The 23,850-nt window shown below is 42.0% G+C and overlaps 1 long non-coding RNA gene across 1 annotated transcript; it reads right to left on the bottom strand.

The window, feature by feature from the left end:
- Positions 1 to 11,821: 11,821 nt before the first annotated feature.
- On the bottom strand, positions 11,822 to 23,450 carry LOC108788851. The gene is made up of 3 exons (XR_001941366.1): positions 23,439 to 23,450; positions 16,931 to 16,935; positions 11,822 to 12,011 (listed from the first exon to the last, which is right to left on the bottom strand). It is a non-coding gene; the product is annotated as an uncharacterized LOC108788851 (long non-coding RNA).
- Between the last annotated feature and the right edge of the window lie 400 nt (positions 23,451 to 23,850).

The following is a 23,850-nucleotide window of genomic DNA, read 5'->3' as shown; positions in this document are numbered from 1 at the left end:
GGCAATATTCACCATAATGGTACTGCATTTGTTTTCTCTTGTTAGGTTTGTTTTCCTTTATTTTCACCTGGTCATCCTTCCAGCAAGTCTGTTATTTTTCAACTTCCCTACCAGGCCAAGCTAGATGGTTGGGACACTGACAGGGCTGCTTACAATGGTCAGCTTTTATTTATGTAAAACCATGATCCCAAAAGGAAAAAGACTGTTGCTGTAACTGCTTAAAAAAAGAGTTAGCTGGAGTTCAGATTTATTTGATAGTCAAGTCCATCTAACACCACCCTCCGCACAAGGTGACAATGCCTCTGTCCTAGGGGGAACCCGTTGCTCCTCCATGGAGTGGAGCCACTCTAAGACAGGAAGTGTGTTACTGGCCCAGATCACTAGGTGAAAATAAAGAGAAAAAAAAAGAAAACTAATGCAGACACCACATCTAAGGAATGGTAAGCTGCAATGTATTACATTTTTTTACTTTGGGTTTAGATACGCTTTAAAGGAGTTCTCAATTCACAGCATATCCTCTGTTATAACATCGACATTGTAATAGGAACACATGCTCTAGTTTTTTTGGATAATACAATCAAAGCTTACGTGAAAAAAATCCCTTTTATGTAGTGAGTGCTGCCTTCCGTCTGCCTATCACTTCCATCAACTTCCTGGATTCCCAGTGTGCTTTGTGTCTCCTTCCTGCTGCTTGATGTTATGAAATCTCGATTTCTCAAAGCTGCATATGCCATCATGCATTGAATCCATCAAGCAATGAAAATGTTACATTGTGGGAAGTTCAGATATTGAATTGTAGTTTAGACAGCAGGTTTTGTGAGAGTTGTGACATAATGAAGTGCATATTCACAGGGCTGAGTGAAACTGTGTCAGTGCGTTGAGGAAGTGCATCCCATGGGCATCTTCTATAAGCACATTTACAAACTTCTTTATCGATATGGTTATTAGGCGGGAGACAGAACTTATGGAAATTCAATAAAGAAATTAGAGATGCACCGACACCAGTATCGGTATCAGTGCTGATACTGGGCATTTTCATGAGTACTCGTACTTGTGACAATGCCCCGATACCCAAAACCGATACTGGCAATTTAAATTGTCAAATTAAAGCGACTGCCTTAGGTCCTGCGCTTGCTGGGGACCTTGTGGCAGCCTTCTTGGGAATCACGCAGGGACTGTTTACAGCGCTTCTGCCATCCGCACATCTCCTCCTGCTGAGACCTCCACACATCTCCCCCTGCTGGGACTCTCCGAGCATCTACCCCTGCTGAGACCTTCCGCACATCTCCCCCTCCTGAGACTTTTGCACATCTACCCCTCCTGAGAGCCTCCACTCGTAGACATCAGGCAGGCACCTCAGAGAAGAACAGCAACACATATACTATTCAGCAATACATATACTATTCTGCATTGCTGTTTAATGTATTGCTGAGATTTGTAGTCCTCTATAGCCGGTGCCATTCTGCATTGCTGTATAATGTATTGCTGGGATTTGTAGTCCTTTATAGCTGGTGCCATTCTGCATTGCTGTATAATGTATTGCTGAGATTTGTAGTCCTCTATAGCCAGTTGCCATTCTGCATTGCTGTATAATGTATTGCTGAGATTTGTACTCCTCTATAGCCAGTTGCCATTCTGCATTGCTGTATAATGTATTGCTGAGATTTGTACTCCTCTATAACTGATTGTATTATTTTGCATTGCTGTATAATGTATTGATAAGATTTGTAGTCTTTTATAGCTGGTGCCATTCTGCATTGCTGTATAATGTATTGCTGGGATATGTAGTCCTCTATAGCCAATGCCATTCTGCATTGCTGTATAATGTATTGATAAGATTTGTAGTCCTCTATAGCCGGTTGCCATTCTGCATTAGTATATAATCTATTTCTAAGATTTGTAGTCCTTTATAGCTGGTGTCATTCTGCATTGCTGTATAATGTATGGCTAAGATTTGTAGTCCCTTTACAGCTTGGAGTCAGTGGCAGACCTACCAGGGTCACAGCGGTCACAGTTGCGACCAGTTCCAGGCACTCCACCACTGTCCTAACATCATTAGTCTGTATTGTTTTACAAGAACTGTCTCATGACACTACAAAAAAGGTATCGGTGAATGGTATCGGCGAGTACTTAAGGAAAAGTATCGGTACACGGACTCGGTCTGGAAAAAATGGTATCTGTGCATCCCTAATAGAAATATATATTTATTCTTTCATTTTAACCATAGATACCCTTTAACATCCTGAAATATTGTTACAGCCAGTGAATCAGAAATCATTTGATAACTTAATTTGCACTTTTACAGAATGAAAAAGAGAATTTCATTGTTGAGGTTTACATACCCTTTAAGTGTCATGTGGAACAAAGGGACGGGCATGGACACATTTTTCAGGGTCTCCCGTGCATATCCCACAGCAAGGAAAGGGTGTAGCTCATTTCATATAGTAATGTCAATGGCTCCTCATATAGCCCGGAGTTCTTCTTTAATAGGGGTATGTTATTTCTTAATTCTCTATAGAAATTCAGAAATTATTCCGCAAAACAAACGCTGCGTTGCATGGAACAGAACACTGTTGCTCCAATTATCATTTCAAGTAAAGTATTAAATAGTTTTATAATGTTACACTACAGAGAGAAGCCTGTAACCTCAAATTAAAAACAGGCATCGACATGCTGGCTTATTGCCTATTTTCACAATCGTTCTTTGTCTTTTCTACGAGGTATACGGTAACAACAGAAAACAGGATGGATGCTGTTAAGCAAAGAGAAATTTAAGAGAGTAATTATGGTATTACACAGGGCCACGGGGTGAATTGTTGTAACTAGATACAACTTTTCTTTTTCCTTTTTTTTTTTAGCTCTCAAATAAAATCTCGTATTAACAAAATAGAAGGCTGAAGTCCCGGTGTTAAATAAAGCATTATATTTCATGGTACATTTCTGCAGGTAAATGTAGGCTGCTTTCTCTATAGGGGGAGCAAGAAAAAAAAAAGGCCAACTGACATCCAAAAACAATAAGCATGTTCTTGGTCCAGTGGCATTGCAATCAAATAAACTTTTATGGTGATCTAAGCCTGCAGCCAACGGCTTGACCGGTTTTAGCGGTCAACCTAACCAAACGTGCTTCATGTCGAGGTCATCTCGATTAAGTATCAATAGCTGTGTGACATTTTCACAGGCCCTTTAAATCAGAAAAACATTCCTGGGTTTACCGCATGGAGGGCCGCGTGGGCTCAACTATTTGTCTATCGGTTGCAGCATCTGATACTGATGTCTGTTTGTGTTTGTTATTCCCACGCCATGAAAACTGCGGCGTTATGTTGGAAATATCAGATTCTTTTTTCTTCTTCTGAATTTGGTAAAAAAGTAATCAAATGTACATCATTAGAGTGAACATTGGAACTGATTTGGCAAACTTAAAGAAGAACTCCAGGCAAAACTGTTTGACTTGCAGTGGGGCTACCTGCAAGGGTTAAGTGCTTGTTTTTGTTTAGGTGCTAAAAAAAAAAGTTATAATCACCTGATCCTCTGAGCTGGCTTGCTTTTATACCAATCCCTAGAGCCTCTCTCCCCCTCTGCTGCAGCGGTCTAAGGATCCTTGTGATTCATCCACAGTGAATAGGACATGAGGATGCCAAGGGACATTACACGGGTTTGGCAGAGGAGGGCATGTGGTTCAGGGACCGGAGTAGCAGCCACCTAGCAGCACCTAGAGAACAATGAGCACTGCAAGGGTTAAGAATACTTTTGCCCAGAGTTCTGCTTTAAAGTGTAAATATGGGCAAAATAAAAAATGACATATGATGCAGGCTGTCATTAGCATTACACAGCAGGTTGTTGTTTATTTGAGTCCATCTCCTCTGTAGTAGGGATCGACCAATATTGATTTTTCATAACCAATACCAAATATGGGCCACCTTTCAGGCCGATAACAGGTATCAGGTACCGATATTTTGTTTACATTCAGCTGTGCCAGCAGCTGAATGTAAACAGAAGGCAGGCGTCTGATATTGGTCGACCACTACTGAGCCTTCACCCCCCCAGGGCCCCCTGCCCCATTCATCTGCTAGCTTCCGCAGCTGGCACCTGAATGTAAATAGCAAGCAGTGGGCAGAGAATTGCCAGCCTGCTATTGGTTATTTCAAATTGCAATAGCCAATAGCAGGCTGGCTATTACACCCACCCAATGCCTGCTGCCAATCAGCAGAGGAGCTGACCTGAGCGAGAACTATTGTTTCCCCACTGCGTGCTGTCTACATTCAGTTTCCAGCAGCGGAATCTAGCTGACGGCAGATGAATGGGGCAGGAAAAGGTTTGGGGGCGACTGCGGGGTTTAACAACTTCACCATCACCTTACATTCATGAATGGGGGAGTGGTGGATATTTAACTTTGGACCATTTTAAAATTGCTCTGTCTACTACTTGTACCTGTGGCTGGAGTGTGCAAAATGCTTATTATAAAAAAAGCTTTATTTAAAAAATGATATAAAATTTGGGTACAGTGTTGCATGACCGAGTAATTGTCAAAGCGTCACATTGCTGGCCTGGTAACAAAGGGGAATTACAGGGGGGTACTCAAGTGGTTAACTCCAGCTATGTCTGACCATACACTGTTAGAATTGTGTTCAATTCACAGGAATGGCCCCGTTGGCTTTAGCTGAAGGAGCCGAGCTGAAGTTTGTCATCTGAACAGTGACTGCAGCCAGCTTTGGCTGAAATATTTTTGCTGGACAGCTTGGCCGGGTAGAGGAAGTGGAAAAATAATTGCAGGATCAAAAGTTAATAAAACTATGTTACAGGGGGGACTTGGAAAATCAAAAATAATGTATTAATGCCATCGATAGACTGCCTCATATATGTGTTTTTTAAAATATTTTTTATATTTCCCCATAGTTCATATAGTTCCCCATAGAGAGTCAGACCACTGCGTAAAGTCTTTTCCAGCACATCCCAAAGATTCTCAATGGGGTTAAGGTCTGGACTGGTGGCCGATCCATGAGTGAAAATTATGTCTCATGCTCCCTGAACCACTCTTTCACAATCCTGGCATTGTCATCTTGGAATATGTCCGTGCCATCAGGGTAGAAAAAAATCCATTGATGGAAGAACCTGGTCATTCATTATTTTCAGGTAGGCAACTGACTTAATTTTTTGGGGACGTAATGTTGCTGAACCTAGACTAATTATCTAATGGAAGGCTCTGACCTATTTGCTTAGCTAAATCCAGATAGTGACTTATTTTTTGGCCAGGCCAGGCCTCTCTTTTCCACTGCTTCCCCATTCACCCACCAGCGCCTAGTGAAAATGCCCTCTGCAAGTCCTAAATTGGCCTGGTTGAAGGTAATGCAAAGCTAAGGACCCAACCCTCACAACCTTACAACCCTTGAACGCCCAGGGACCCAGCACAACCTTTAGATAGGAAGGGAAAGGAAAGTCACCTGCTCTCCCAGACCCCAAAATATCGGGCATTTCATTTGGCTACAGTGGGAAATCAGGGCGATGGGGAACCATTTGGAGGATAAGTATAAGGAAGGGGGAAAGGGGGGCTAATCAGTCAACATGTTATATTGCCCTAAATGGGCAATGTACAGGTAATTAAAAAAGTACATTTTAAGGGTTTTACCTCCTCAGTATAGATGTCTGTTACTTGTAATAGGTGCATGCGATCTCATCTCCAGAAATGTTTGCATAGTGCCTTTTTAGAACCTCTAACATGAAGCCTCTTCTCAAACCTGTCATGAGGAAACATGGAGACTGCCATTGCTGGCTGTCATGTTGACCCACAGGCTTCAGTATTCTATATTCTGAGTAAGTAACCTGTGATAAATATGCAGATCATGATTTTACCCTGACTTTCCTGATCTACATTCTTGTTCTAAAGAGGTAAGGTGAAAGCGTCTTTTTAATACCAGGTCCACTTCAGGCTGGGTTCACACCTAGGCGTATTGAATATGCGCGATTCGCTGTAAAAAAAACGCGCTACAAACGCCCGTTTCCGAGGGCTACTTGGCTGTATCCCAATGGAAACGCGAGACCAAAACGCCCCAAAGAAGTACATGTACTTCTTTGGGCGTAGGCCGTTTTGTATCGCGTGCGGACGGGCGGAAATACGGCAAGGTGTGAACCAGACCCATTGAATACAATGGGATTTAGATGTTTGAGCGTTTTGTAGAGCGTTCGTCGAGCGTTGAACGCGCTACAAAACGTTCAGGTGTGAACCAGGCCTTAATGCGCGGCACTGATGTCAGCCCTGCCAATCACCCTGAGATCATGATACATAGGTGTGGTTATAAGGAGCTACAGTAGATATCTAAAAATAGCATACTTTTTATTAGGGATGCATCGATACTTTTTTCGGATCGAGTGGGTCAGAACCACTGGCAACTTTCTCTTGCTGACTGTGTCCCTATTTGGGAGATTTGTCCTCACTTCCTGTCTATCTGATGGGTGTCAGACATAATCCTAACCAAGGGAAAATCCCCCAAACCTGGACACAGTATAACCAGCAGGAGCACTCGGCTCATTTTCATGAATTTTCCTGGGTCTCTTTAGTTACTTTGATAGAAAAAGGCTCATGTTTACATAACAAAATCCATGTGATTAGCAGGTCAGTCAAGCACATGCTAATCACATGGCTGCTAAATTTGTTCATTCCCCGTATTTTTTGCTTATTTTTGTGGAGACCAAATTTAAAGACACAGTGCACAAGAATTGTTTTTGAAGAAGTGTATTTTATTGTTATTTGTTTTTTATATAACAATAAAATATGGCAAAAATATAAGAAACAAGTTTTTTGTTTAAACCCTGTGCACTGTCTTTTTACTTTCGTCCAGTTACTATTTAGATTATTTTTTTTATTTGTGAAAAGAAAAATCTCAAATAACAAAACAGTCTACCACAAAACACGTAAAAAACCACAAGAACAAGTCCCCCCCATTTGTTTTTCCATTCTTAACTTATTTTTGGGAGGATTTTCATTTTTTCATTTTATTACACCATGTGTGATAAGCCATACATGGAAAAATGTCTGGGCAATTTTGGTGAAATTTTGTCAAAAGCAAAATCAGGTTTTCAAATTTTGCCAATCATTCCTAGAAACAAACAGATAATTTAAAGTTGGCAAACAGATAAATATATATTATGTGATCTTTAAAAATATATATATTATGGGAACTATTTAATCTGCAAAAGGATTTTTAATTCTTGCAGGCTTTCTCGTTACAGACTACATTGCAGCTAAGCATTGCAGCCTCATCTTGGACAATGAAGGAACATCAGCACATTGAAAAGGTCATCCTCTGCTCTTTCTTCCTATAATCAGTGGGCTTACAACACCCTATGTGATAGCATATTAGATGCTAAAACAAGCGGTGTGTGTGTTAAGAGCGCTACTACTGTTTGAATACAATTAAAAAATCATAAAATATAACAATAATATCTCACACTTAGGATGACCTGAATGCAAAATGACTCACATTTCACATTCCACCGGACCACTGGAGGTGGTCCGGTGGAACCCTTTGACAGATACAGCCGGGTGAAGCCCAGTGGTGTGGACGGCTGAGGGCATATATGCAGATGTCTGTCGCAAGGGAACTCAGCTGGCCGGGCTGAGCCGTTGCGGCCAAAGACACTGTATAACTGGATGCTGTGTGACGGTAACTGTCAGTGGCCGTCTCTATGTCAGATGTCTCAGGGGATAGAGTGGCAAAGTCGTGGGGAACGAACTTCGGCTTCAACAGTAGAAGGGGTGTTGCACAGCAGTAAAGGTGTTAGTATTTGAGGAAGAATAGCGCTACGCGTTTTGAGGCAATGCCTCTTTGTCAAGCTCGGGTAAAAGTGGAAGGACTTTCGTTCCCCACGACTTTGCCACTCTATCCCCTGAGATATCTGACATAGAGACGTCCACTGACAGTTACTGTCACACAGCACCCAGTTATACAGTGTCTTCGGCCGCAACGGCTCAGCCCGGCCAGCTGAGTTCCCTTGCGACAGACATCTGCATATATGCCCTCAGCCGTCCACACCACTGGGCTTCACCCGGCTGTATCTGTCAAAGGGTTCCACCGGACCACCTCCAGGGCTCCCCTGTATTGAAACAGTAGTAGCGTTCTTAACACACACACCGCTGCCTTTTGCTACCACAGGGTCCCTCTCCCTGTCTCTAAGAGCTCGCACACTGTTGCCACATCCCTGTTTTACTTTTTCCAGCCAAATTTGTTCCCCTGGGTAGTGCGCTTGTTCCTTTTAGTCCGAGCATATTAGATGCTGACAGGTGACCCCTATTAGACCCCTAGTGTCCCCTTTGCACTGCAAAGAATCTATTCAAGAACAGATCGCAATGTCTATGAAAGCTGAGGCACCGGAAGTGATGCAGATGTTCACCACTCTCTCCCCTCTGCTTGGTGACACCTGTGATGTTAGTCCCGGGCCTGCAGAAGGGGCAGGGGAGCCCAAGAAGCAAAGTGGAGGGTATCGGGTGGGGCATCGTCCTTATCGACCCATGGAAGCGATCTGGCAGCAGTTCAGCCACCAGAATCGCTTCCAGTGTAAAGCTGACTGTTGGTTTTATACAGCTGAACAGAGTCTATTTAGAGAGACCCGTTGCCAGCCACGTATGGCATACATTAATGGCAGGGAAAGGGTTAAAGGATATGTCTAGCCAAAACTTTTTTTGGGGGTAAGTTGTGGATAAGGATTACTTTTGGAGGACAGGTAGAACCCATGTGATATATTTCTGTCTGTGTCCCTTTAGCAGATGATTCTTTACCTTCTGTCTTGTGAAACGGTTATCAGAGGGACAGCCAAGGGCGTATTTACCATGAGTCAAACAAGGCGTTTGCCTGAAGTGGCACTTTGCAGGAGGCGGCATTTTTATCACCCCCCTGCAAAGAGGAAAGCTGGCAACAGGCGCACAAGATCAGGCAGCCTCGGCTGCCTAGTCAGGTGTCTGCTGGTTGGGCCTGGGAGCAAGCTGCTGGGTGTAAGAGGAGGCGTGGCCGGGGCCGAGGGAGACGCAGACCGCCCAACGGAGGCTGCGGCCGGCTCCAAGCAGCCTCCGCGGCTGCGGGAAGACACGATGCTGATAGGACCGAGGGAGACATGGCCCCGGCCGGCGGAGGCTGCTGCGGCTCTAGCAAGAAGCTTGGGCAGCTCGAGGAAGATGCTTCGGCAGCTGGAGGAAGAAGTGGCGTGTCCTGGAAGCAGGCTGGGGAGCTGCAGGTAAGAGGAGCAGCACATCTGCAGGGAAATGGACCCTGCACAGCCCAACATATATCCTGCACAGCCCACCTGAGAGTCTCTGTGCAAGGTCTATGGTGGGCTCTGGGGGGGTCTCTGGTGGGGTTTGCAGGGATTCAGGTAGGCTGTACAAGGTCTATAGTGGGATGTGCATGGTCTTTGGCGGTCTCAGCCTGAAACGCTGCAGAGCCCACCAGAGATCCTTTACAGCCCACCTTCCCTGCAACACTAAGGCCTCATTCACACTGCTTAGAGTCGGCAAGTACACATCTGTGCGGGTACCCGTGCTCGGACACAGACAGGATCCATCCTGTCTGCGTACGAGTACAGACATCTGCACCCGCACGGATGTGCAGTTCGGGGGAGCGTACGGCCACGTCCTCCCATAGAGAAGAACAGGCTGATGCGTAAAAATCACATGCAGCACCTGTCCTTCCTGGGAGCTGCCCGATACGGCTGTGCACGCTGCATGGATCTGTACGGGCCGACTCTTAAGCAGTGTGAATGAGCGCAACCTGTCAGAAGCTGTATCCAGCGACTTGGCAGGTTATGCAAAATGTCTTGAACAGGAAGGGGTAGGACAAATTTAGATGGGAGGGTGCCGAGTTTCATCTTGACTAGGGCAGCACGGAACCTAAATACACCGCCGGGGACAGCAAGAGTAGTTAAATCTACCTAAAGGAGCCCCAGATAGCATTAAAAACCCAACAGAGGTTATAATCCTTCCCCGTTCTACCTAGAACTAGAAAAATGTATAGGCTGTTATTGCTGGTCATCTGAAAATGTTTGTTGCCTGACTATCCTGAGGCTCCTTCTGTTTCAGTACTTTCTGAGTCACCGAATGGAAGCAAGAATGCAGCCTGTTCCGTGAAGGAATTGAAGCCAGTAGATCAGAATAGCAGTCAGGTAAGTAGCACTTATTCAGAAGAGGTTAGTAATAGAAGCCTACATATTCATCTCAGGAAGGCGTGAAGGTAGGTACATGAAATCTCATGTATATCATGCTTATTTAACACAATAAACATGAAGTACATAAAAGTTTGCATTTGTTGACATTAATCAACACTCGGAATGCCTACAACTTTAATTATGTAAAAATCTGGGCCCTCAGAGAACTGTATTAATTTACAAAGTGTGAACACGAGGATATATAAAGGTTTGACAGGTCTCACTCATTAAATACATTTATTTTCCCCATGCTTATTATAATAACCAACAAAACTGCGGCTTTCCCTGCTCCATAAAACAATTTATGGCAGACTTGGATCCCATTCTGCAAACTGTGGTTGGGACAAGAACTTTAATCAAAGTGAAATTCATATCCGTGATGTTAAGACTGGCTAAGATATTTTAATTAATTGAAAATGCTTATTAAAAATAACAAAGACATAATGCACATTATTCTGAAGCTGGTGACAACTTGGCGGGACCTAACCAGTTTATAATGGCATTTCAGACTAGTGGGGCTTTTTTTTTTTTTCTTTTTTTTTTTAATCACAAAATATGTTTTCTTTTGGAACATTGCAATGGGAATTTTTCTTAATAGACTAGCTTTTCATTGAAGTAAATTAGCAGAGTAAATTAAATCTGGACCCATGTTGGAGCTATGGATGGTCCTCCCAATCTCACCTCTCATATTTTAAAACTGAACAGCAACCAGACCGTAAAATACCCATTAAAAAAACCAGCAAAAGTGTGCTGTTTCAATAACGGGCCAGGTTGGTGATAGGTGTGGTAGCTAAATACATATTTGAAAAGCATTTGTGCAATGCCTCCATGCCAAATGATTTTAGTTCTTTTCATCCAGTCCCGAGAGACACACCAAGAGGCACCACAAGGCACCCTTATCAGCCAGGAAAGTGAGTCACTTTTGTCCACTGCAATTAAACAAAACTGCTTGGATGGTCACTGACCTATTCCACCCTAATTTGTTAAGTGGACGTTGAAGTAACTTCAGCTAACCATCATCAGAAATAAGCACTCAGTTCTCTTCTCAGATCAATCAAGAACAGGGGAGACATAGAAACATAGGAGACTAAGGGCCAAAAAAAAAACCAAGTGGTCCATCAAGTTTACCCCTTTTTAATTTTTTTTCTTTACTTTACCTTCTTTTATAGATCAAAGTTTGCCCCAAGCATTTTTAAATTTACTTACTGTTAACTGGCCTCTGCTTGAAGTTCCGCTCCAAGCATCAACTACCCTTTCGGTATAAAAAGAGTAGTTACTAGTCACTAGTTTGAGGTCATGCCCCCGTGTTCTTGATCTCAGCTTCATACTGAAAATATTGCCAACCTGAACCTTATTTTCTTCAACCTCTCCTGATTTTTTTTTCTCCTTAGATCCCTTTCACCATTGTTGTGGCTTTTCTCTGAACTTGTCCTATCTTATCAATATATTTTTTTAAGTGAGGTCTTCAGAACTGGGCACAGTATTCTAAATTAGGTCATACTAAAGTTCTGTATAGGGGAATCTGGACCTCCTTCCTCTTGTTGGTGACCCCTCTGGTGATAGCTAAAGTTCTACATAGGGTAATCTGGACCTCCTTCCTCCTGTTGGTGATCCTTCCGGTGATAGCTAAAGTTCTATATAGGGGAATCATGACCTCCTTACTCCTGTTGGTGATCCTTCTGGTGATAGCTAAAGTTCTACATAGGGGAATCTGGACCTCCTTCCTCCTGTTGGTGATCCTTCTGGTGATAGCTAAAGTTCTATATAGGGGAATCAGGATCTCCTTCCTCCTGTTGGTGATCCTTCTAGTGATAACCAAAGATCTAAATAGGGGAATCTGGATCTTCTTCTTCCTTTTGGTGATCTCTAGTGTCGCACTCAAGAATTCTATCTACTTGCCCCTCTGCCAGGCCACACTATTTGCTTATTTAGGGGGGCTTACTACCTGGATTTAATATGTAAAGGAAACCTGTGCTGAGTGGAATATAGGGCCTGCAAATCCTGTTCTTTCCTTCTGAAAATGCTAGTTGTTTGATGGCATGGTGATACTTTGATTTCAGTACTTTCTAACTACTAGCCCTAGACAAGCCTATAATCAGCAAATTCAGAGTGAAGTCAAAACATCTGACTTGTTCCAGGGTCATTGGCTGAAAGTATTAAAGCCAGAAGATAACCAGGACAGTTGTCATGATGTCACAACTCGCTCCTTCCATTTGTTTTCATGACATGACAGCTCACTGTCCTAAAAATGGCATGCATACAAATGTACGGCTCGAGTCCCGTGATGTTGCGGGCCTGCCAGACTAGAGCTCAGATTAAGAGTCTGGTATGGGATTTTAGGAGGGACCCCAGGTTTCTTTTCCATTTTATGAGCGTTGGGGTCCCGTTAAAATTCCTACCAGACCAGTGCTCAGATTAAGAGTCTGGTATGGGATTTTAGGGGGGACCCCAGGTTTCTTTTCCATTTTATGAGCGTTGGGGTCCCGTTAAAATTCCTACCAGACCTAAAGGGTTTGGTATGAATTTGTGGGGTTCCCCACGCTTTGTTTTTTTTATGTCGGGGGTTACCCCTAACATTCACATCAGACCTAAAGGGTCTGGTATGAATTGGGAGGGGATCCCATGCTGGGTTTTTTTACACTGACAGTTACAGAATGACTGAGCCGAATACTGCTTGGCTGCATTTGGCCAGTTACTCATTGCTGTTCAGCCCCTATGAGAATTGGGGTGAACTGCAGAGAAGGAACTGCCGAACGTTCCTTCAGCTGATCCAGATTTTGCGTCGGCTGAGGCAAACGGGTTCTTCCCTTCGGTTCGACCTTTGGTGCTGGGGCTGTTTGGCCGAAGCAAAGGGAGGTGAAACGAGCCAATTGCAACCAATGTACAGCTAAATATAGCCATACAGGGCTGCAGTGAATAGCCAAAGAGGCTTCGGCTCGCTTCACTTCGGCTCGGTTTGGCAGTTTAATGAATAACCCTCAATATGTTTTTGCAGTATAGGTCTTCATAACCAGGACTGTGGGGAAGTCAGAATGAAATTATACTTCATTTGCTGCCCTATGCTGATGAAATCTGGTATTTCAGGAGGAGGAGGTCACATGAATAATGCTTGCTATCTATTGTTTGTATGCAGTCCTTCGCTCCTATTTGCAGCTATGCCTTCTCTGCCCTAAAAATAATGAATAATATTTTAAAAATACAACTGGCTTCTGAGCACCTTAGAGGAGAAAGATTATGCTGGCAATGCAGATGAATTGCAGAAATACCTGGCCCCTGCTGTGTGCAGCCCAACCACTGCATCAATGCCAAAAAAAATACAGAAACAAATACTGTACAGAAAAAAAACTCACAAATGAAAAATATAAATAAATGTGACTAAAAAAAGAATAGCAGCTCTAGGGTAACACCGGCCAGGAAATGTCCACTTTATTATAAGAGAGGGGATGCATCACAAAGAGCTTGGACAAAGTGGGTTAAGAATGGTTGGACTTGGGGATGGTGATTGTGTAGCTTTTTTTGCAGCTCCAAAAGACAGCTGATGTTCCCTGCACCTGGAGCTGCACTGTTGTGACGGATCCCTCCCCTATATAAACGCGCAAACTGCGCGCTCCCGCACTGCTGAGGGACACGCCATTCCGCGCATAAGCGGTGGATTACCAGCACGGAAACGCGCCATAGCGGCGCATAGGAAGTGACATCACCTCCCCTATATAAACTCAGCGACAGTACCACCATGTTGCTGGTTTATCATCAGCTATTCCTTGTTCCTGTGATTCGTGAAAGCTTGCCTGATTCTTGTGACCCGGACTTCCTTGACTAACCTTGATTTCTGCCTGCCTTGAGCTCGGAACTGTTATTTGACCACTCTTTTGCCTAACCCTTTTTGTACCTGGATTGCCCGCTCGGATATTAACCTCGGCTCGTCTCATCGGATTATGGCTTGCACGGTGCTCAAAACCACTGGCACTCCTGCCACTTGTTGTCCCTCTAGGCTCTGTTCCCATCATCAGAGTCTCCCAGGACACAAGGTGCAAGGGAAGCCTCCTCTCACATCCGATCTCCCAGAAGGTACGTTACAACTGTACAATCACTGTACAATATTTCTGGCTATTGTCTCTTAAATAATATATTTTAATTTCTATTTCAAGATAAATCCTGCCTTTTCACTCCCTCTTATATTATGGCCTAACCAAACTGCTTACATACTGTCCAGCCACTGAACAATATTTGTGGCTATTGTCTCTCAGATGATACACTCTTATTTCAATTGCAAGATAAAACTTGTCTCTTTCTATTTGCTGCCTTTCAAGTGTGTGTGTGCACTGTTGTGACACTAGCCCAATTCTATTGACCATAAACCTGAATATTCACCTAATATTTATTGGGATTCAAAGAATGTGGAGTTGTGGTTCTGAAGTGGTTTTGTGGTACTGCGAAACAAGAAGCTTACAAACTATACTGGTAAACTGTAGTGCCACTGGCCAATTTGTATGAAGCTAAGGACTTTAGCTTTCTTTTTTTAAGCTTTCCTGTGGCTTTTGGATCTGTTGTGGCTGCCACCTTCACTGGTCAATTCAGGCGTGTAACCTGAGGTAAAAAAATAATAATAATCGGGCGTCTCAGCCAAAACTACCTCAAAAAGTCTATTTTCCCAGGTGGAATACATAAGATTGAGGTGCTGCCGCTGTATTTAAGCCCAGCTAAATGTGAACATTTTAAAATCAATTACACTAGCAAAATATGTGATGCCTGGATACAGTGTTAATAACGCTATCTGTACTGTTCTGTAATACCAAATACAACTTAAAGGAATCTCTCAAACTTGTAACTTAAAGGATTGGTGTTTTTCCATGTAGCCATGGCAGTTGCATTAAAAGAACCTTCTCCCCACTGCACGGTACTTTCTTAACCATTTTTTGCTTGTCCAACAGCTTAGGAAACACTGGGTGCTTACCATACAAGCCCGCCTAAGCTCTACTAATGCTTCAGTCGCAGCTCCGGTACAATCACTTGGCAAAAATTGTTATCTGATTACTACGAGTCCATGTTGCAATCCCCACCTAAGCACCACCCTTTTAACGCCTTTTCCCCTTAAAAAGACATTAAAGTCCAAAATTCGCCCCCATGCTACTTTAAGGACTTGATCCAACGGTTACTGCTGCGTCTTCTGTGTCTCACAGTGTCTGTGTGCATGCACGCTGCCCGGCTGCGTGTATTGATTTACCCTGTGTCTCTCCTCTTCTCCCTGCCAAAGATCTCTACTGCACATGTGCCCGCCCCATGATCCTTCGCGGCTGCCCGAGAATCTTCAGAACTTCGGATGGGAGCAAGTGGCGGAGACGCAGGTAAGTTTTAACCCTTTCGCTCATTTTAATTTTTTTATGTTTTTGCATATATCTACTGCTTGCTAGCAGTAAATACTGTATATGCAAAAAACCTCAAAGGTTTAATTATACTTTAAGGGTTTAATCATAGAGAAGAGGGGTGGTGCCTAGACGGGGATTGCATTATGGACTCATATTGATCAAATAAAGTTTTTGCTGAGTGATGGTACTGAAGGGGCGACCATTTGTTCTTTTGCAGTATTTTTTTGCTGTGCTAAATTTCCCCCATGGTAGTGCCCAGCTCCCCATGCCCTTTTTTTGACAATAGTTTGCCTATTACCCTTGAAAATGGGCAGAATTTAGTATCAATTTTGAATTGTTCCCTCACAGACTTCAATCGGATTCACTGCTAAATTCTATTTTCGCAAACAGAATTCAACGAACCCCCTACGAATCAAACTCGGGCAGATTCACCCTTCCCCATACTTATGAAAACAATGCACTCCCTGTGTGCTTGATATCTTATCTCAGCAGTTGTGAAGCAGAGATGAACAGTAATTGCAATGGTTAATCTACCTTGCCTCTAGTAGCTAATCTCCCTGAATTTAACACAATAGCCATAATATTGAAGAACAATCATGTACAAATGTGAAAGTCATAACAAAAATTACACTATGCTGCAATAATAGCATGAAATGTGGGCTTGCTGATAATACGCTCCACTTTCCCTTTAACCAGACATGAAGACACTTGCCTTATAGACATAGTGTGGCAGCACTTTAGACTTTATATACATTTCCACCTTGAAGACTCTTTTCTACTGCAAAGTAATACAGTAACAGGATTAAGGGATTTTGCAGGGCTGGATGACGATAAGAGGTTTTAACACAGTCTGGATTACTTGTGTGCTATTCAAGGAAAGCAAAAAGGTAGTCGGGCTTGAGTACACACAGACAGCTGGATAATGGAAAGAAGAGTAGGTGTCTCTTTCAGGGAAAAACACAGACATGAAATGAGTATAGGTGTTTAGTAGGTGATGTGTCAGACGCAATTGATATTTTACTGTTTTAATATGAATAATTAAACAATTATTAGATTACTGTAACCAGGTTAGAGGTATGCGACTGGTCGTCTTACCTACAAGAGAGAGTCTGATAGCTTAGCTGCGGGGCCCATACCAACTTTTAAGAAAAAATCTACTTTTTTGCTAGTCCTGCATTGAGGAAGGTTTAGAACATGTGACTCTGTTTAAAGTGTGTTTCCACTTTTGCAGTCAGTTTTGAGGAAACCCCATTATATGTTGGTTATGTCTTCCTATTCACACAGCATACGAAAAAATATTTTTTTTAAACTCTCTCCGCAGTGGAAATTGTGATGAGCCACTCACCTTGAGTGATATTGATATCTTTTTCAGGTACTTATACTAGCTGCACTTAAACATAGATGTAATGATTTATTGATATAAAGAGTGCATTAGATGTCTTTTTTAGGGCCCATTCACGCCATTAAGTTCTGTTGCAGTGTGTTTAACACCAGAAGGTGAATAGTACTGCAGTAAGGTGTGCTACCTCAGTGCACTGGTGCGAATGGGGCCTTACATCTACTTAGAGCTGAGCTTTATATTTTTCTGGTGACTCAAAATGATTATTATAAAAAAAGTTGTAAAATGATTTATTATAAAACAAAGAAAAACAAGAAAAAAAGACTAAAACAGCTTTCTTCAACCTTGATGCCTTTAAATTTTTGCACATTTCCATGGTGAAGGAGAGGCGGGCACCAGCACCATAGAAATGCATGTGGGGGGACTGCATCTAGGACCTGCGCACCAGCTGGTGTGCTGGTGACATTTCTTCAATTGATACCTGTAACCAGCTGTGCCATCCGCACTCACTACAAGCACCCTCCCCAGTTGTTGGGGCATCCGGTAAGGAGTGCAACAAGTTTCTTTCTATATGCATCTAGGACCTCCCTCAGCATTCATAGGGATAAAAGTCCACTTCCGTCCAGATCTGGTACACCTCCCGCCGTCTGCCATGCTGCCACAGTCACACTGTGGTGATTATTAAAAGGTAGGATTCTGATGTGAAAGAGACCTGAGGATTTTGATGGGAAGAGGGGCTTCTTATATGAAGGGGGCTCCTGATCTAAAGGAGGAATTGATGTGAAGGGGGGCCTCTCATGTGAAGTGGGAAGTCTTCTGATGTTAAGGGGGGTCTTTGATGTGAATATAGAAACTCCATGTTGTTTTGTTTGTTTGCGTGGTGTCCTCCCCTTAAACTCCATACCAGACCCCTATCTGGAATAAAGGTCTTGTCTAGATTTTGGGGGGGCAGCACATGTAATTTTTTACATTTATGTTTTTACATTTTAGACTGGGGTGCCTCGAGTTTTTGTATACTTTTAAAAGGTGTCGTGAATAAATAAAGGTTGAGCAATGCTGCTCTAAAATATACTCAAAGGCTTGGAGTTTTTAGACATGGCGAGGCTTAGAGAGGTTCTTTTTTTAAAAAGCACTTTGGAATTTGCATATTTCTTACATTAGGAGTAAATGATAAATACAAAAAAAGATCATCCATCATACCTTTTTTATTATTCATTTAAGCTAATCTTTCTGTGGTATTTACAATGTGCACAAAGAAATTTTTATCTGTTCCATTTTCTCCTGAGTTTCTTGTGCTGGATTTCCATAAATGTAAACACATTGGGAGGCAGATTTATATGCTTTCATGTATCTCGTAAGAAATGTTTCTTTTTAGTTGTTGCAGTTCCCTTTGTTAGGATACAATATGTGAACATCAAACCACTTTTATGTCGCTCCCATATATTTGTTTTACATTTATTTATTATCTGAGCAGTAAATAGTAAAAATATTTATTTTACAGATTTAACAGTAGACATTATGTTTTGTTCTGTTGCCATTTGAAATATTAAATATTTGCCAGAAATGATTTGTACATATATAGATCCATATTTTGTCCATTTTCTTTAAAATAATCACTTGTATGTCAGCGCTTTATCTGCTTTCTTTTGTATCAGTCCTCGCTGTGACATACTGAAGAAATTCTAACTTTTGACAGGATGAAGCATTTATAATACTTAAAAAAAATGTTTTTGTAAGTTCATATTTTCACGGCTCAGGAAAGGAATGAGCTTGTCTGTGACAAGTTAAAGTTAAACAGAAGCCCAAACTTTTTTTTTAGTTTTGGATAGAGCAAGGGAGGGTTATAACCCCTGTCGCCTTCATCTGTATGCCATTGGGGAGATTTCTCATCACTTCCTGTCCAATATCCACAACACAAAGTGAGGGAAGCAGGCACTGTTCAGCAGACAACTTCCCACCCTGCTCTGTTCATTTTGTATTATTCACCACCCCATTCTTTACACTGTGCTGTACACTCCCTATTCCACACAGTCTCATGCTGTATGCTGTGCTGTACAGTCACTCAGTGGGGCATGGAAAAGTGCCCTCTCTTTCATTGGTGTTAGTAGGACTCCCAATCAAACCAATTAAAGATTATTTCCTTTAACACCAACGCAAGAAGAAAATCTGTTTTTAGGAACCCCCCTCTTAAAGCAACCCTTTCCCTAGTTTCTCATGATGGCTCTAAGACCACCTTGTAAAAGAAGAAGATAAATGCATTTCTGGCAAGCTTATAACAATGGTGTATTGCAGATCTCTGGCTACCACTGGTATCTGACATTTCCAGGTGTGTCTATTGCTTGGTCCCCCTATAGGCACTGTATTTGCTCCTGCTAAAAGATACAGTAGTGATATAGGTGTCAGCAGGAGGAACCACAGTACACAAAGAGGGACCAGGTGTTGGACACACCCAGTAGTTTTCAATACCATCAGTAATACAGTGGAGTTTTAGGTCCCTGCCTGCCAGAAAGGTATTTAGGTATTTATCTATTTCTTTTACAGGCTAGAAACATTTCAATATATCTATCTACATGATAGGAAGTAAAGGGGAATCACATTTTTTTTATCTTTAGGTAAACTCTAAGGGTGCAATTTGCTTTAAATGGTTTCTGATGGTTATGGATGCTCCTTTCAACTATCCTGGACCTTTTCTTGTACCGAAAAAGGACCCTCATTTACCTTATTTCACTTTTTTTTATTCCAAAAGGAACTATGGCTGAATGTAATTCTGTCCAGAAAAGGAGCAACAGGTGAGACCATAGGAGAATGGTGCAGAGATTTTTTGTTTAAACGGGGGCAAGGGAAGGGATGGGGGTTTTCATTTAAGTGGAGTTAGGCTTCAAATCCATTTGGCTATCTGAAGTAGATGACCTAATGTCCAGTTTCTTTAGCCAGAAGCCAATTAAATGTGGTCCAATATCTTTGGAATGTATGAAACTCGGAGGAAACTCAGAGAAAGCCACAAGCGGTGGAAGAATATACCAGTCCCCACAGCTGTTTTTAAGATTCAGTCTCCACAATATAAGGTTGTATCTAGACAGCAGAATGTGGACAATAATCATTGGATGTAATTTGCAAATGACACAACCAACTCGAGTGTCTCTTTCAATAACTAGGATGTGTACAGGTCAACTCCCAAGCAAAAATTAACATTTCCGAGTCACAGAAATGTTATTTATAGTACACAAAAACTTTTCATGCACATTTGAAAATCTGGGCAGTGACTCAGCAATTGCTCCTAGCATACCATATTCCTTTAACCCCCAATAAATGAGCAGTATCAGTTAGTGCAAGGGCTGGATCTCAGTAACAAGAACAGAGGTCACAGCAATGACACACATCCTGCCCACTCTAAGCCTACTTAAACATTTCACTTAGAGGTGTCCAGGAAATGCATAGATAAAATTCTATGCGTCGAATCTATTGCCACAAATATTACCTTTCTACATGCATGCCTTAAACCAGGTCAACTATATATAACCTACTTTGGACCATAAGGTGAAGAAAAATACGTGATAAGTACTGCTACTCTGCTACTCTGACACACTGGTGTCAGCATTTTTAAGTCACCACCTTGAGCAAGCATGCAGATTTAGAAAGACAGAGAAAAGTCAGAAGTCCTTAATGGCATGCTTATTCGAGTCACTAAAAGTATTTAACTGTCAATGTTTTTCAATAATGTATCCTTATCAAACAAATATACATTGCACAGCACAGTATTTCTTAAAATTTTTGCTCAAGCACTCACAGTCATCATGTTTCCATGAATGGAGAAAAAACAGTTGGCTCCAACTCTCTCAGTTCCGCTTCATGGAACTTCCTGTCCAGTACAATAACACAAGGGACAGGGAAGTCTCCAGCAGCCATCCCTGTACTAGCTTGGGGAAGGGAGGAGGGAGGAAGGAGGAGCAGGGGAGTGACTTGCCTTGCTGTGCCTGTGTATTTGTGGAGACACACAGCTTAGTAGTACGCACAAGGAAGGCTCCAGGGTCAATATGACCGGCAAGCAAGTTACATTTTTAGATAAAAAAGATCAGCAATGGCAGCCTCATGTTCCTGTCATGACAGGTATACTTTAAGACAAATGTTTTGGGCCTATTTAATAATATAGTGCAAAGAACAGGGAACTGTCCACTATCTCAAAATAACTCAAAATAACCAAATATTAGTTTTCTTTGATGGTGGGCAGCAACAACCTTTATGGTCAACGAAAATTGATGTTTTACACTATGCAACCAACATTTTGTGGACACCTGACCATCACACCTATATAAGTTTGAGTGTAGTTTACATAGTTTACATAGAGTGTGTCTATGAGAATTTGTGCCCATTCAGCTAAAAGTGCATTTGTGAGGTCAGTACTGATGTTAGACAAGAAGACCTGGTTCACAATCGGCATTCCAATTCATCCCAAATGTGTTCAACAGGGTTGAGGTCTGGGCTCTGTTTAATTCACTCGTTTTCCTACAGCCTACAGCAAGAAAAGCTATTATTGCTGACGTCCTTCTGAAAATGTCAAGCCGACCCTGGCTTCAATACTTCTTTTAGTCACGGACTCAGAACAAATACAGATTTTAAAGTCTGAGTGAGGACAAAACTCCTGAACTAAATACTGGATCAACATAACAGCCAACTAGTTTTCTTTAAATTAAACTTAATCATTTGTTTCTATTTTGATTGTAGATAGCCACCGATGTTCATGATGGCAATAAACATATGTACAAGGAACATTCCCTAAAATCACTTCTGTATGATAACGTTAGATAAATACTGTACTGGAAGTGAGACACTATAGACAAGTAAATCCAGAATCCTGTAATTAGCTATAACCGGCACAGAATAAAGTTGTGGGTATTTCGGTAAGAGATGTTGTAGCTTTTGATGGTAACGTTAATTAAGAAGTGGAAAAAAAAATTGAACATCCAAGGTCTTCACCTGGCAACAAAATAATTGACTGGCACACTCCATTGGCTTAAAATACATAGTAACATCAGTAATGTTAAAGATAATCCAGCATGATAAAAAATCTCTTAAAGCACATAGCAGAGCCTGCATATGCAATTAATATATATGGCTTCCTCTGTGTTCATATAAAGTTATCAAATATACATAGAAACAAAGTTTTTTTAATTGTATAAGCTGCACTGATAAGGCTATCTACAACATGCTGCTCTGTTGTATATGTATATCTAAAACATAATTGAAAAGGTGCCTTTAAAGTAGTACTAAAGGCTGGGTGTTTTTTCCCTTAATGCATTTTCTGCATTAAGGGAAAAAACACCCAGCACTTTTCTAACACCCCCGCCCCCCCCTCCCCCCCCCAACACTTACCTGCAGCTGCTTGTATCCTCCGCTGCGACCGGGAAGAAACTCGGGGTTCCCCGTACTTCCTAGTTGTGGGGAATGGTACTGATGACAGAGGAGCCATAGGCACCTTCTGCCATCAGTCAAACTGTGACTGCTAGGTGTGGGCCCGGACATGAGCAGCCAGCTAGGTAATGGAGGCACTCGTATGGGAGGTGGGGCGGATCTAGCAGTTTGGATATCAATAAAGAACGAGGAAATAAAAAAAAAATAAAGAATAAAAAAAGTTTATTTCCTGGCAACAATAAATAGAAAAAGTTTTGAAAAAGGTTTAATATCACTTTACAGTAGAAGTAAACTCTAAGGCCCCATTTACATGGCCCCCCTCCTGATTGGAGCAGTACGGATCGGATGTCCGTTCAGTTTTTTCCTTCATCTTGCAATGGAGGAAAAACTAAAATGACCAGACCCCTTGTCGGTCTATGGGGAATCGGATGTAAATGGACATGTTTCCATTTACATCCGATTCCCCCCCAAACTGGCATGATCAGGTCCATCGAAACGGAACTCTGTTCTGTTTGCTTTTCCAGACCTGGCTGGAATCAGGGGTAACCGGGTCTAAATGGACTCTCATCCGTTGAGACCCGGCTTCCCATAAACTAGCATCGGGCATCCAATCCGGTCTGCATGAAAAACAGACAGACGGACTACCCGTATGAAAGGGACCTTACTGATTGATGGTCAACTTCATAAATAAAGATGGCCTGAAATGCGTTGGACTATGCCATTAAAGCCTATATGTGATTTTAGTGATTGGGTTTTCAAATATTTAAAAAAACAGTAAAAAAAATGTCAAGAGAAAGAGAGCGAAGGAAGGCAAAAAAAAAAGCAGGAATTAAAGAAGTGCGAAAAAAGAGTACTTGGCCTCAGTGATCTGCCGTAAACTGCTACATCTACCGGTCAGCTCACACACAGCACTGTAACTTGTAGCCCCCCGGTGTATAGAATGTTCCAAAGACAGGTACAAACTGAAAGCTACAACATGTGAAGCATGCCACTGGATGAAAAAAGTTAATATATTCAATCTGATCTTATGAGAAGGGCAGTATTACACTAATAACTCTTGACTATGTGCCTCTGACTACGCTTGTCAGTGTCACATTTCTGTTTCACATTAGGCAAACGCAGAAAGTTTTTTTCACTTCAAACACCACCTCTTTGATGCAATATCTTGATATATGTGGTTAGAGGAACTTCCGAGGAACATTTCCACAGTCAGGAAGTACGTGGACCTGCTCACATTTGGCATTCCAGAACAGTGGATCTTATTATCCAAGCAACCCCAAACATGTGGAGCATTTTAATTCCTATCCTAATCTAATTCCACAGCAGGCTGATTACGGTGAGAAAAAATTGTGTTATTCTAAACATTTCCTTTTCTCTATTGAGTAGCGGTATGAGTAAGTCCTGTCTTCATGGTAATAAAGGACCTCAAGAAGGATGTGGAATTGGTAACTTAAACTGTAGATGCAGCTAAATGGCTGAGAAAAAACACATCTCAGGAGTAAAAATAGATATTCCCCCTTCACTGGATCCCCAATCATTAAAGTAGAA

The sequence above is a fragment of the Nanorana parkeri genome, unplaced genomic scaffold (genome assembly GCF_000935625.1).
Source record: "Nanorana parkeri isolate BGI_ZX_2015 unplaced genomic scaffold, ASM93562v1 scaffold355, whole genome shotgun sequence".
Classification (NCBI taxonomy): domain Eukaryota; kingdom Metazoa; phylum Chordata; class Amphibia; order Anura; family Dicroglossidae; genus Nanorana; species Nanorana parkeri.
Note: the sequence above shows the minus strand (reverse complement) of the source record. Positions and strands in the feature narration are given on the sequence as shown.